This window comes from Mus caroli, chromosome 11 (genome assembly GCF_900094665.2).
Source record: "Mus caroli chromosome 11, CAROLI_EIJ_v1.1, whole genome shotgun sequence".
NCBI lineage: Eukaryota > Metazoa > Chordata > Mammalia > Rodentia > Muridae > Mus > Mus caroli.
In genome coordinates, this window is record NC_034580.1 from 86,106,888 (window position 1) to 86,121,547 (window position 14,660).

Here is a 14,660-nt window from a genome sequence, read left to right on the forward strand (position 1 = left end):
ATAATAGTACTAGGTTCTCCTCTAGAGCCTATGACTTGTCAGAACACAGGTTCTTGGCTCTTAAATGATTCTGGCTATGGATCTCATCTCCTGGAGTCTTAGGTCAAATCAGAATGTGGTTGGTTATTCATATAACATTTGTGCCACTATTGTCCTAGTGAGCCTAGTAACCAGATTGGTAGTTATTTTAGAGTTAACAGAGGAATTAGATTGTTAATTGTCCTGGTACAAGTTCATAAAAAAAATCACTCTTATATGCAAAGAGACTAGAGATTTTGCTAGCCCTCACAGCCAAGTTAATAGTGCATACTGAGATTACTTAAGACTTAGACTGACACCCTATTGTGTATTCAGCCTGCTATTTAATCTGCCTTTAAAACCCAATTTTCCGTGCCTCAGCTTGCCCATGTAATCAGCTTTTACAACCTAAGCTGGCACATAGCTTTAATCTTAAATGATTACTCTTAACATACCCTGAGTGAGAGTAATTCATGTGTGTATACTCCTGTCACGGTAACCATTAGATGGAAGCAGCCAACAGGTTGAAAGAAGCATCATATGATATAGATCTACCATAAATGTGGGAAACAACATATAGATATAATTCGATAGCATGTTTGCAGTACTATTTACTTACCATTCTGTGTCACTTGGGGTCAGTAAAGTAACTTAATCCTGTAAAACTTTGCTAAAGATCTTTGTAAAGAACACTTCCTGTGTGATTAAATAAATACAGAGTAAGGTCCTTTGTTAGGGATAGTCATGAAGGCATTTATACACAGACAGCAGTAACGACACAGTTAGATTAAGCATACACCAGGCAGATTACAGATAGGCCAACAACCATAGACTACAGACAGAAGACACAGTGAGAGAAGTGAAAAATTCAAACTTGAGCTCACTATTGATGATACTAGTCCAAGAGGAAATTTTGAGTTTTTAGTTCCTTAATGTGACACCGATGCATTTGTTCCTCTGAGGTTCTTTCTGGCATTTAACCAACACTGTTGAGGAATGCCCTCTCACCCAGCAGCCAGCATACCATCTTCGAGTACCATGATGGCTAACCAGGAAGAGAAGCTAACAAGTGAATACTAGCTTATTTCCCTACTTGCTGTGACCAAATTGGTGTCTTCAGCAATAGGATCTTGCTCTCTAGTTCTGGTGGTCAGCCAAGAGCAATGGCCTGTGCTGTTTTGTGGGCATCTCTGGGATTTTGTTGACTAACTATCTAGTCTTGCACCTAATGCTAAGGCCCCACATGTTACTGGTCTTACATTAATACCATATGAAATTTGAAGGCACACCTTAGACTGTAGGAAACACAGAGTTTTAAAAATGTCATCAAAACAAAACAACCTATAGAGCAGCGGTTCTCAACCATTTGAAGGGGGCGGGGGGGGGGGGGGGGGAGTCTCAACTCCTTTGAGAGTCTCAATGCCAGATACGGCACATCAGATACTTATATTATGATCCATGAATCATATCACAATGTGATTCAACAATTAGAATTATGAAGTAGCAGTGGGTAGCATGAGGATCGCAGCACCAGACAAGTTGAGAACCAGTGCTTTAGAAACTCCACACAGTTAAGCAGTGCGTCTGCTTACTGTCTGTTATATAACTTTAGACCCAAGGACAATGCTTGACAGGGTCAGTATTCAAAAATCTGTCCAAGGTGCCTTTGTTTGGTGCTCTCCGACGAGTGTTTAAGCAATATATGCACAAGGTAGGAAACTGTTTTCAGGTTGAGCACAAGTAAGTCCATTACCTACTTCATAGATTCCTTGTGGTTAATTTCAAAGGTTAATTGCAGCAAGTGTTTAGAATGACAGATTTGAGTGTATTAGTAAAGATAACAGTGCTTGCTTTAAAAGATCAGCCCTCTGATCACAGTAGCTTTCCAATTTTAGATGTTTTTACTTCATAAAATTGTAAATGATGGGGATGGGTAGACTCTGCTTCACATTCATTCAAGAGTCCAGCCATGTGGTCATGTGGACATGTGTGAGACAATTAAGAATACTATATATATCAGGTTTTGATATTTAGGCATAAATGTAGCATAGATCACTTCTGTCTACATTTTATTGGCCAGATCATACTGTCTCTCTGATGACAGGTGTTACTGGGAAGAACATCACCTCTATGGGTGGCTACTGTCTAGCAGTAACTAATACTTATTAAAAGGAAGCATGAATTTTTGTGGACATCTTTACATTGGTGACCCACAGATGTATAAGGAGTGATTAATAAATGCTAGGGGCTATTCATATATTTTAGTATATTACATGACACAATGTATGAGGCTTTAGATGCACTTCCTTCATCTTGTAATTAGGCTGAGAATACCATTACATCACACAAGGACTGTGTTATTCATGGGTCCCTTAATCAGTCACAGAATTCCCAGTCAGTGTTTGCTGTAAAAAAAAAAAAAAAGACTTTGGTGATTAGATACCTGTGGATGTCAAAACTTAAAGATGAATGAATATCTAATCCAATGATGGATAGGCAATCATGATCACCATAAGAATTAAATGACACTTACAAATACATCTTTTTATTACTAGAAGTTACAAGTTTCACAAACCTGAACTAATCCCTTGCTTGAACAGAAGAGTCACAACCCTATGAAGAAAAATAAGGCACTGGGTGTGGATGGCTTGTAGTATAGTTGATTCTGTCCTGCAAGTTAGTGACAGTGAAGTTACCCTGTCAAAATATTGTGTAAAGGTTGTCACTGGCTTCCTATTTCTTTGGACTCTATAGGAGATGTTCAATGAAGTGAGATTGTGGTGCTATGTATTAATGATTTTGTAATTTAAAATCAATATCTAGAGTTATCAGAATTGGCTTAGAGTGCCCAAGTGGTCTGCCTCTGCAGAATGCCTGCGTTCCTAATTAGATTGTGTTCAATCTGATGGGCACTGGGTGTTGAATGTAGAGTTATGTTCCTGCTCTGTTTGTTTCTCAGGATTTCTATTAGAGTCACACAACGTGACAGGGCTGTTGCACAAGGTGACAGGACTTGTGATTCATCCCCTGAGTGCTCAGAGCCTTGAGGCTGCACTTCGTATGAAGGCAGTGCATTTTCTTTTAGATGGGAGGCAGTGTTGTAAAGGAAAGAGTAGCTCAGGGCATACTTGCTAATTTGGTATCTCCTCTGGAAATTTCATATCTCCTCCTCCTCTTTCTTCCAATGCCAAGACAAAAGGAGAGCTCCAGATGGTAGGGGTAATGTTTTTTCTTATTATTTTGCTGATTGTGTTTTGTTTCAAATCTTCCTAGGTGCTGTCTTATGACAAGCATAAGACACTGGCATTCCTGTGGGAGGTGTCAGCAAATTATCCACAATGCACCTATGGGAATGTATCTTATTTATCACTCTGTTATATGGTTGTATAATATGGCTGCCTTCCTGCAATCACTAATTTATATCATTAGCTTGATTAGATCAATAAATACCTAGTTTGGGGGTATTAATAAAAGACATTTTAAGTGTATTTCTAAGGGAGTTTTAAGAAACATTTAACCAATGAAAAAAGACCTACCCTGAATCTGGTGGTACCATCTTTAGGCGATGTGCCTGACAGAATAAGAAGGATAAAAGAAAAGTTGACCAAGAACTGGCAATCTCCCATCTCTGCCTCATAGTTGTTACCATGGATCAAGCCACTCATTCTTTTGTTTCTTCCCAACCATGGGAGACTGTGCTCCTCTGAGCTGTGGGGAAACAAATTAAACCTATGTTCCCTTAACTGGCTTTTGGCTAACTGTTTGGTAAAAGCGAAGAGGCAAGTAAGTAATGCTTCTGATAACCACAGTGCTTCTGCTAGAATGAGGCTCCTCTACCACCTCTTACTGTTTTCTAATCATCCCAGAAGCGCTTTTCCACTGGCTAATGTCATTAAATCAACATAAACCTACTAGATGCTTGGAACTCTTACGCATCTTTATCCTGGAAGATTATAGAAGAGCAGTTGGTTTTATAGGAGTCACCTTCTTCTCAATGTGTAGACAAATGCTGCCTTTAGACTCCCACATTAACTTGTCTGTGTAGTTATATGTCCACTCTAATTCCTACAGATACAAAAGACCTGGACTCCTCTCTTCTCATATGTTCTTAGCATGTCTCTGACCTACAAGGTCCATGGAGAGAGATTATGGGTTTTTATTGTGCAAATAGCATTATATTATTATTATAATATCATTTCTCTGCTCTCTCCCCTAATATCAACATAATCTTAAAGCTTTCCTAACCCCAGGATGATAGATAAAAGTGTAAGGAAAGAACAAGACTTTTCCCACTTGTTTGAATATTCTAGCAGTTCTATTCAACAATCATTTGATTTTTTAGTTGAATGTTAACTAGTTACAGCTAGAAACAATGGAGGTTGGAATGGAGCTGTTTTTAGTCATTGATACAGCATTGATTAATTTTGAATATCTTTTTAAAATATTTATTTTCTTGTACAAATCATTTTTGAGACAGGTTCTCATTTATCTCAAGCTGTCCTGGAGCTTGCTACGAAGCAGAATAAATGCCCTCAAACTTCTGACCATCCTGCCTCTACCTTTCAAGCTGGGATTCCAGGGATGCACTATCTAATTGGTTTATGAAGTACTGGAAATTAAACCCAGAGTTTCATGCATCCTGAGCAAGCATTCTACCAACAGAGCCACATTCCCACAACAATGTTTCTAGGCAAGAATACTTGACAAATTTTTTTACACTCATATTAGAGCAAAGCAGTTCAGGGTCTATGTTTCCTAATACCAAAGTCATTTTTTTGTAGTTATTTGACTTTAACATATTTTTTTAGTATAGTGTGTTTCATAATTTGCTATATCTGTAGACACTCCCCTCTCTGTCTCTCTGTTTCTGTCTCTGTCTCTCTCCCCATTACAGCCCCCATGCCTTGGAAGTCTGTGCTTGGATTCAGTTTTCATTACACAACCCCATATATATATATTTCATTAAACATCTGTTGTCTACCACTGACAAATAGGCTATAATTCTCCAATAACAAAACAAAAATAATGGATTTTCCAGTATTTATTAAGTAGGTATTGCCATTTGAGATAGAATGGATTCTATTCTAACTTGTCCCCTCTGGATCATTCAGCTCCTCATTAATTTCCTAATCCAGATAATTACTCTGTCACTCATAATGGTGCCTTTATAGTTATTCATGCAGAGAGGGAAACAATATATGGGTCTATTTCACGTTTTCATCATTATGTCTAAGCCAAAATTCTGCAGTAAGAGTGAATGGTCCATTTGATGTTTTTATACTCAACCAGGGAATACAATGCTATATTTTTTCTTATTAACACACAAAAAAGCATCTTAAGTAACTCATATGAAATGCTTGGTGTTTGTTCTCATTCATGTGACATTGACATGAAAAATGCAGAAGTCGGTAAGTTGTAGATGCTGGGTGGGTATAGGCAGAGACTTTCTTCCACAAGAGCCCAGCAGAACACTTTCCATTTTTCTTATCAAAATTTCAAATGGCCATACATTATGAAATTAGAGGGTAATTTCTAAATGTTCCAAAGCCTGAATCTTAAATACAAAGGTATGTAGGATCTGTAGTCCTGTTGAGATCATGTCAAGGGTTAAATGCAGCAATGCTCATTCTTCCCTTGACATTGTAAATATGTCTCCCCTACTTGACTGGAATTTTCCTGAGATCTTATACTCTTCCTTTCTTTGTCTCCCTCTTCTCCATCATATTAGCAGGTTTGAAGACATGTCTTTAATGTCTTTGCAAACTTAATTTTCATTGTGGAAACCAATAAGGAGCCTGCATCTCTTCAATTTCTGAGCCAATTATCCCAGAAAAAGTTAACGCTAAGATGAGTTATATCTTATAGATCTAAAACTTACATATAAAACTTCCTGCTCTATAGGAAAACTTCTCAAAGATAGTTGTTTGTTTACTGTTTCTAATTCTGCTACTCTCTTTTATCTCCTATAAATTAAATAGTTACTTTGTTTCACCTCACTGATAGAGACCTTGAGATCACATAATAGAAAATCCACAAAGCAGTTATTATTCCCGGTTCCATTAAAATGGAATCGGAGGATCAGTTGGGATGGGTGAAAGATGAAGGAGCAAGAGAGGGAATATGGGGAAAGAGAGCTAAAATTAAGAACCATTTTAAAAGGTAGTCTAGAAACTTGATACATCAGAAGCTTCATAAATTATATACATATATGAAGGTGATCTAAATGAAATGACCAAATAAAGGGAGGTACAATTTGCCAGCTCTTGTTACCAAATGAAGCTTCCAGTACTGGGAATGAATTACATCTAATTGAGATTTTTACCAAAGGGGTCCCATGGGAATGCCCAAATAGCACAGACTGCTGCCAACGGTATAGGTTGCTATTCAAAAACTATCAGCAAGGCCTGCTTGCTGATGTCAAGACCTATACAACTCACTGAAAATAGAGAGGTTGAGTTGGTGCTCACAGAGCCTCCAGCCTTGTGTTCTCACATCTTTTTTGGAGAAGGTACTCTGCATGTTACCGAAGAGAAATGTAAAAGCCAGATTGGGTCTCTGAGTTTACATCTTATTTCTTGTGTCTTTCCTTGGGCTCTTTTCCTTTTGATTGTTTTGTCCTAGTCCAATGTGCTGGGTTTTGTTTTATCTTATTACCATATAATAATAATAATAATGTTTTCTGGTGAGAGCTGGAAAGGGGGTGGATCCAGTTAGATGGGAGGGGAGGTAGGAAGGAACCTGGAAGAGTAGAAGAATAGAAAACCATAATCAGGAATGCATGAAAAAGACTACTTTCAATAAAAAGATTAAAAAGTGGTAAAGTCAGATGGTTTATTTCTATTGCTAGCAAAAATACAATAAAAATGTTCTCTATAATGATTAAATAATTTTAAAAAAGTAAAGTCTCCATCTTAATGGAGGTTACTTTTCTTTTATATTCCTTATCCTTTAATATATTTTTTTGTATATGTGATTATGTGTGTATACATATTTGTGTGTGTGTTTGTTTGTTTGTTTATGTGTGTATGAGTGCAGGCCAATTGCACACAACCTTGTATTTTTGAAAAAGAATCTTTGTTGAACTGGAAGTTCACTGACTCCGGTGGACTGGCAGGCCAGCAAGCCCCAGAGGTCTTGTGGTGCTGAGACACGGGTACACACCATCATACCATCTTTTAGGTGGGTGTTGGGGATTGAACTTCGATCCTTGTGCTTGCAAGACATGCACTTTTACATACTGAAATATCTCCCATCTCCCACTTGGATTTTTCAGTACAGTGACCTTGTAATTTTGGCAGTGCCCTGACCTCCAACTTGGCCAGAATAGGCATTTAATATAAGGTCATTTAATTCATTTTCCCTTTAAATTCAAACTTGTGTCAACTGAGTGAATGTGTGGTTGCCTAATTTTTGTCGGTTGCCCTTTGGAGATCTCATCAAGGTTCATAGTGAAGATTTGAGGTAAGCTTGTGTTTTTCTCACTAACCAGACGATCTCTCTCTCTCTCTTCCCCCCTCTCTCCCCACCATTACATTATTTCTTCCAATGTGTTTTAAGATTTGAATAATATTAGTGCAGCCCTCCTTTTCTTTATTGTCATATTTTAAATCTCACACTATGATCTGCCTTTGACTATTAGGTTCATCACACTTTCAGTTTGCAATAATAACTCTGGATTCTCTATTCCATGTACCTCCTAATGCCTCCAGATTCTTAGCCAAATCACAAAATAAATTAGAACAACCTCTCAGCTGATGTGGCCTTTCATCAAAATCTCTTGTGTGGAAAGTGAATGGCCAGCAGAGTTAACCAAAGCATGTTTGGCTCACAAAGAAAAGCATGGTGTCACCAACACTTAACTGCCACCGTGTTTTTATTATTCAGATAGTGATGATTATAGCTTCAATTAGTATTATTTACTTGTTCTTGATAATATTATTTACTTGTTCTTGTGTTTTACTCTTTATACTTGGGCCTTACACTAGTAGCGTTATAGACAAACACCATTTTTATTATGGGTTTTATATATGGATACATAAGGTTCAGAAATTTTCAGTGTCTTACATATAGCCATAAAAGCCAGATTTTAGATGGATTATCCATAGATGTTCTCTGAATGCCAAAGCATATGTAATATATATATATATTACATATAATATATATTACATAAAATATATATAGAGAAATATATAAAATATAATTATAACATAAGTTTATTTTTTTTAACAACTTAAGAGCTATCATCATATCTCCCTTCATAAAAAGAGTAGTAACTGTCAACATATAAGCGAAGACTTTACTCTCTCCTTTTCCTTTAGAGTACCAGTTTACTTGTGTCCATTTCTGCCTTGGAAGAGCAAAGTAGCAGCCATTTCAGTGTAGCTTCAGTTCCCAGACTATGATAATAGAACAGACTCTTAACTGATTTCCTAATGTTTCCTACATGATGGGAGCTTCAGGAAGCTCCTAACCACTTATATCATTGAACAGAGCTTTGGAGATATAAGTTTTCCTGACCCAGCAAATTCTGAAAAAAAGAAAAAAAAAAAAAGAAGTAGAAAGCCTTTTCGATAAAGAACTCACACAACTCACATTTGAATAATAACCCACATGGCCATCTGGATTTATTCTTTCCCATGTGACTCACACCCTTGTTCCTTAGTAAAAGTAGATTTGGCTTAAATGCTAATATTTAAGTTAAAATTGTTTCATAGATTAATTTCACAGTTTTTTTAAAGAAATAGATTTTAATTCTGAATGGGCCTTTTAGCTATAGCAAATAAACCCCAGATCTATATAAATAAATTTTGATTATCTGAAAGTAAAATTGCCCCCTGAATCAGAATGAGAAAAACAAGGACATCCCAACCATCTAAGTTTATAATTTGATCAGTTTTACTTTGGATGGTCCCTCTTATATTTCCCAACATATTAACATTATCACATCTGACTCCCCAAATAGCATCAATTTTCACTTTAAGGAAGAAATGCTTTGGTAGCTCTTTCCTTTGGCCAGAAAGGGCTCTCTAGAGCCACTGTGAACTCATTAACATATTGAGCTTTGAAGTTTCAGATCTGGCAGAATTTCTGTGTTGAGTCAGAATCAAGAGACCTAATGTCAGATTTCTTCTCAAGTAGTTATCTCTCTTGGTTATAAAATGTTGTTAAGGAAGGCATTTAGTTTTACAGAGTAATGCAAAACCATTTGCTGTTCAAACTGTTGGTGGCGCTCTTAACCCCAGCTTGTAAACGCTCTGAATGGTAACAGGGAAGAAAATAGGTATGATTGGAACACACTTTCACAGGGACATTTGTGCTGGCTAAGCTTCCTATTATCACTAGGGAAAAAATGAATGATGCAATTCCCTTCCATACTCTATAAATCACATTCTGTTAAGTCAAATCAAAACAGCCTGTTAAAAAGTAAAAGCAGGGCCTCTATTTGTTATAGCCAAAGACATCAACTGTGAGCACCAAATAGATAAGATACATTCATTTGTTTGACTAAGTTTCTCTTGGATGACTCTGGCTTGTGTCAAATGTACCAACCAACCAACCAACCAACCAACCAACCAACCAACCAACCAACCAATAACAGAAAACTAGTCCGCATTGTCTCCATTACCACTATTTACTCTTGATATTTTGACAGTGTAATAGTTCTACAATGGGTGTAGATGACCCATACAAAGAACCATGTATGGGTGTGGCTCTGTTCTTAAGAAACATAAATTCATAAATTCATAAATTCATAATGCTGTGTTGGTTTTACATTCTGTTCTGTCTACCATCTCTGCTCCAGGATAAGATCCAGCACTCAATATTTGTAAAGTACAGAAACAAATGAAAAACAAAAACAAACAAACAAACAAAAATCCCTGATCTATACAAGAGTATTTCACATTACTAACCTTCTCAAGGTTTCCCACTTTTTTTTTTAACTCCAAAGTCAAGATGTTAACATAGTGCCTATATGGATGCTATAAATTATAAAGAGAAGGCAAGTGAGACCTCTTTGCTGAATGTCACATGTATGTAATACATAGCAGAGCTTTTCTCATTCTTCTACTTAAAGAAGAAGAAAAAGCAGACCATACTATTTAAGAGTGTCTAGTACTTAGTAAAATGTGCTATTGTTAACCATCTTTGCATGCATTGTTTCAGATCATCCACTGGGAGGTCTATGATGTCGCTGAAGCAAAGACTATCATACCGTAGAAGTAATATGACCTTGGCTTTGGTAATGGCCTGAAATTATAGCCTGGTTCTCTAGATGCCATCCATGTGCTCTTCCTGCAATTATAGGAACACTCTTTCAATAAATATTTTAAGTATATATATATATATATATATGCTATATATATGTAATACACTATTTTAAAACTATAATATAATATACTTCAATTTTTTTGGCATCAGTCCTCTCATCTTTATGTTGACATAGCAGTTACACTGAATGAGTTCTTTGAGGAGCCCTTGTTCCCTGGGGATTGCAACATGCCAACTTTTACCTATTCGCTGAGTAGGTGCGGAAGAGGACGTCGTTTTTAATTTTATTTCTCCCCTCAGTATAGATTTAGAGCTATGGGAGATAGAGAATAATCATCAGAAGGGAAGCTCCACATAAAACATAGAAGGGGCAGTGAGAGATGGCAAGAGTGAAGATCTTGATTTACACGCAGGACTTCTGCCAGTGTGTGTTAGAAGAAATTGCTGCGGTAAACCTTACTTTCCACATCTGCTAGGTAGCACAATGCATTTGAATAGCAAAGATCCATTCCCTGGCATTGAGCGTGTTCTTCAAATTTGTTGGGAAATCACAGTGTCACTATGGACCCAGAAATGTCATCATGATGCCCAATCCAGGAAAACTGCCCTATCACATGAATACCTGAGCTTCCCATATGTATTATCTTGTGTAAATTTTCTTGACGCCACTATGGAAAAGCTAATTATGAAAACCTCTGCATTTCTATTTCTTAAGTATAATTTTTCATCCCCTTTCTTTCTTCTTTATTTCAAACCAAAGGAAATGCTAATTTCATGGGATCCTTTAGCCACAGCAGTTGGTTCTTTATAATTCAGTGATCATTGGTTAAACCAAAGCTCATTAATTTTTGATGTCACAGAGGTCTTAGAATACATTCATCTTGAGATTATTGACCTTAGGGTGCAGTGGCTTCCTAAGATATTAATGCAGTTTGAATGGGTCTTTGCATGTAACCCCATTAAATTTTGTAAATGCAGTCAGAGTGGGAAAGAAAAAGAACAAAGAAGAAACTGTGAGTGAAGGGCCATACTTGCCAAAAGCTATGTTGGTAATGAGATTATTTGAACATATTTTGGTAATGTGAAGCCTGAGAGACATTGAAAGAGAATGAAGGGGAAAGATAACATGGGGAACGGCAGGGAAATGATCTCCTTTTGAATCTCAGCTCTACCAGCAAGGCAACAAGGAAAGCGAAAGGCTGAATGATCACACAATTTTGGGTTGCTGTACAAAATATGATCAAAGAAAGGGGAAGAATAATCAGAGGTAATGATGGCAATTTGTTTTCTAGTTCAAAGATAATTGACCATCGTAGAAGACATAATTATGGCATATTACAGAGATAAAAAGAGAGACAACGATGGGGGCACAGAGTGATGACAAACACAATTCAAGATCCCGTCATTCTGATGCTTTTAAAACCACAATATTTTGATATTAGCCTTTCAACCCATGAGAGAGAGAACAGCAGCCAACCAGGCTGGTTCCCATTTCACTTGCCAGTTTTGGGTTTTGCGTTTCTTTTTTTACAGCCCTCTCTTTCCCTTTCAGGTTTCTTCTCACAGCTGCCAAAACTAGAATTGGAGATGCTAGAGAGGAAGATGTAGAAAATGGGCAAAATATCAGCCTGATACCATGAGGATGAATGAGAGCTTACCCTTGCCTCTCCACAACCACAGCAGTTTGGTGATTTTGGACCAGTCTGAAAATGTAGAAAGTGAGCTGAGACTTATTTCAGCTGAGCATTTCTCAAAGTATGACATATGAGGCAGCACTTGAGATGATTTTAGGGTGTGTGGACAAACTTTGTTATCATGTCAATTATAGATATATCTAATGACCATAGAAAATGTTATTTGTCCCTTAAATCTCTGCCATCTGCCTCATATGTTGTTTTTCCAGAATGAAACCAAGTAAAAACAGTGAGACTGAATAATTGTACAAATAGTGTGTGACAGAGTTTTGAATAATGAGAGAGCCTTAAGAGTTACTGACATTTGCAAAACAGTGTCTTACTTTCTTCCTTTGCCTTCTCTTACAGCACAGTCCCAACCGTATTCCATGGTAATATAATGGATGTTAGATGTGGTGGTTGTTCAGACAAATTGCCAGAGTATGCAGATTTCAGTGCTGTATATTGGTCACACCAATGTGATTTCCAGTCATCTTTAACTTTGCTTACATTTGTACTTGAATCAAGCCATAAATCTACTACTGGTGGTGTCAAGTCAACTAGTGATGTATTGGATATTTGAAGAAAACAGAGATACCACTGAAGACCTATGATGTAACAAGAATGCTGTGTGTGTGTGTGTGTGTGTGTGTGTGTGTAGTATGTGCTCTAGTGATAGAAGAGAGAATGATGTTAAGTTAACTGGGAAAGGAGACTAGATCTCCATGAAGAAGTGTGTAGCCCCTTCAGTCAAAATTGTGTCTGCCAGGAAATACACAAAGAGCCCATTAAAAGAAACTCAGTCTTTGCCAGTCAGTTCTCACTTCTCAACCATCTTTGCCCTGATCTGAAGCTCAGTATATCACCTTTGTAATTCCCCCCTTGCTTGTTTTAGAGAGTCAATGTTCAACTCCTCATTGTTCTCTCTATTGAACTCATAAAAATGTCTCTATTCGGCTGAGAACTAAAACTGACATCTAAAACTATTTCTTCAAGATTCACTGACACATGCTTTTTCTTTAGATGGGAGGGGTTGCGAAGTCTAGAAGAACAAAAATCTTTTTATTGAGAATGAAAAGAGTGACATCTCAGGGATTTTGCCATTTAGACTTCAAAAATGAAGTCTAAAACAAAAGTATCTTTAAAAACAAAACAAAAAATGAAGTCTAAAACAAAAGTATCTTTAAAAACAAAAGTATCTTTATTTACAATTATTTTTTCTGTTTGAGAAATGTCCTTTCTCATGCCGAGCATCTGAGATGCCACTTTTCATCGCTAGCATCTTGGTGCTCAGCCACAGAAGTATGTCTTTCTCAGACCTCTTAATTGATCCTTAGTACCTTAGTCTTTAAAACTTTAAAACAAAACCAAATGTGATGTTCCACACACACCCCATTTTTTAAAGATACTTTCTTTATTTACATTTCAAATGCTAACACGAAAATTACCTATTACCCCTCCCCCCACCCTGCTCCCCTACCCACCCACTCCCACTTCTTGGCTCTGGCATTCCCCTGTACTGAGGCATATAAAGTTTGCAAGACCAAGGGGCCTCTCTTCCCAATGATGGCCGATTAGGCCATCTTCTGTTACTTATGCAGCTAGAGACACGAGCTCTGGGGTACTGGTTAGTTCATATTGTTGTTCCACCTATAGAGTTGCAGACGACTTCAGCTCCTTGGGTACTTTCTCTAGCTCTTCCATTGGGGGCCCTGTGTTCCATCCTATAGATGACTGTGAACATCCATTTCTGTATTTGCCAGGCACTGGCATAGCCTCACANGAGACAGCTATATCAGGGTCCTATCAGCAAGATCTTCCTGGCATATGCAATAGGGTCTGGGTTTGGTGGCTGATTATGGGATGGATCCCCGGGTGGGACAGTCTCTGGATGGTCCATCCTTTCATCTTAGCTCCAAACTTTGCTTCTGTAACTCCTTCCATGGGTGTTTTGTTCCCAATTCTAAGAAGGGGTAAAGTGTCCACACGTTGGTCTTCCTTCTTCTTGATTTTCTTGTGTTTTGCAAATTGTATCTTGGGCATTCTAAGTTTCGGGGCTAATATCCACTTATCAGTGAGTGCATATTAAGTGACTTCTTTTGTGATTGGGTTACCTTACTAAGGATGATATCCTCCAGATAAATCCATTTGGCCAAGAATTTCATAAATTTATTGTTTTTAATAGCTGAGTAGTACTCCATTGTGTAAATGTACCACATTTTCTGTATCCATTCCTCTGTTGAGGGACATCTGGGTTCTTACCAGCTTCTGGCTATTATAAATAAGGCTTCTATGAACATAGTGGAGCATGTGTCCTTATAACCAGTTGGAGATGTTCCACATCCTTAATCCAGCTAATAGGAGGAAAAAGCAGGCAGATCCCTGTGAGGTCAAGGTCAGGCTGATCTATATAGAGATCTAGATTAGCTCATGCTACATAGTGTGACCCAGTCTCAAAAATAAATGAATTAATGAATGAATTAATAAATGAATTAAAATTAATAAATAAAACCCTAAGGTGCAATTCTTACTGATTTCTTAGATTTTTAGCAACAGGCACTGCAAACATAAAGATCCAAAAGAGAGCTGACACTACTTTATTTTTATTGGATATTTTCTTTATTTACATTTCAAATGCTATCCCTTTTTTCTGGTTTCCTCCCCCAAAGCCCTCCTCCTCCCTCTGCTTTTATGAGGGTG

The 14,660-nt window shown here is 37.4% G+C and overlaps 1 long non-coding RNA gene across 1 annotated transcript; it reads left to right on the forward strand.

Annotated features, from left to right (window-relative positions):
* Positions 1 to 1,561: 1,561 nt before the first annotated feature.
* Positions 1,562 to 12,579, forward strand: LOC110306276. Its single transcript, XR_002379246.1, has 3 exons — positions 1,562 to 1,729; positions 11,840 to 12,005; positions 12,330 to 12,579. It is a non-coding gene; the product is annotated as an uncharacterized LOC110306276 (long non-coding RNA).
* The last annotated feature ends 2,081 nt before the right edge of the window (positions 12,580 to 14,660 follow it).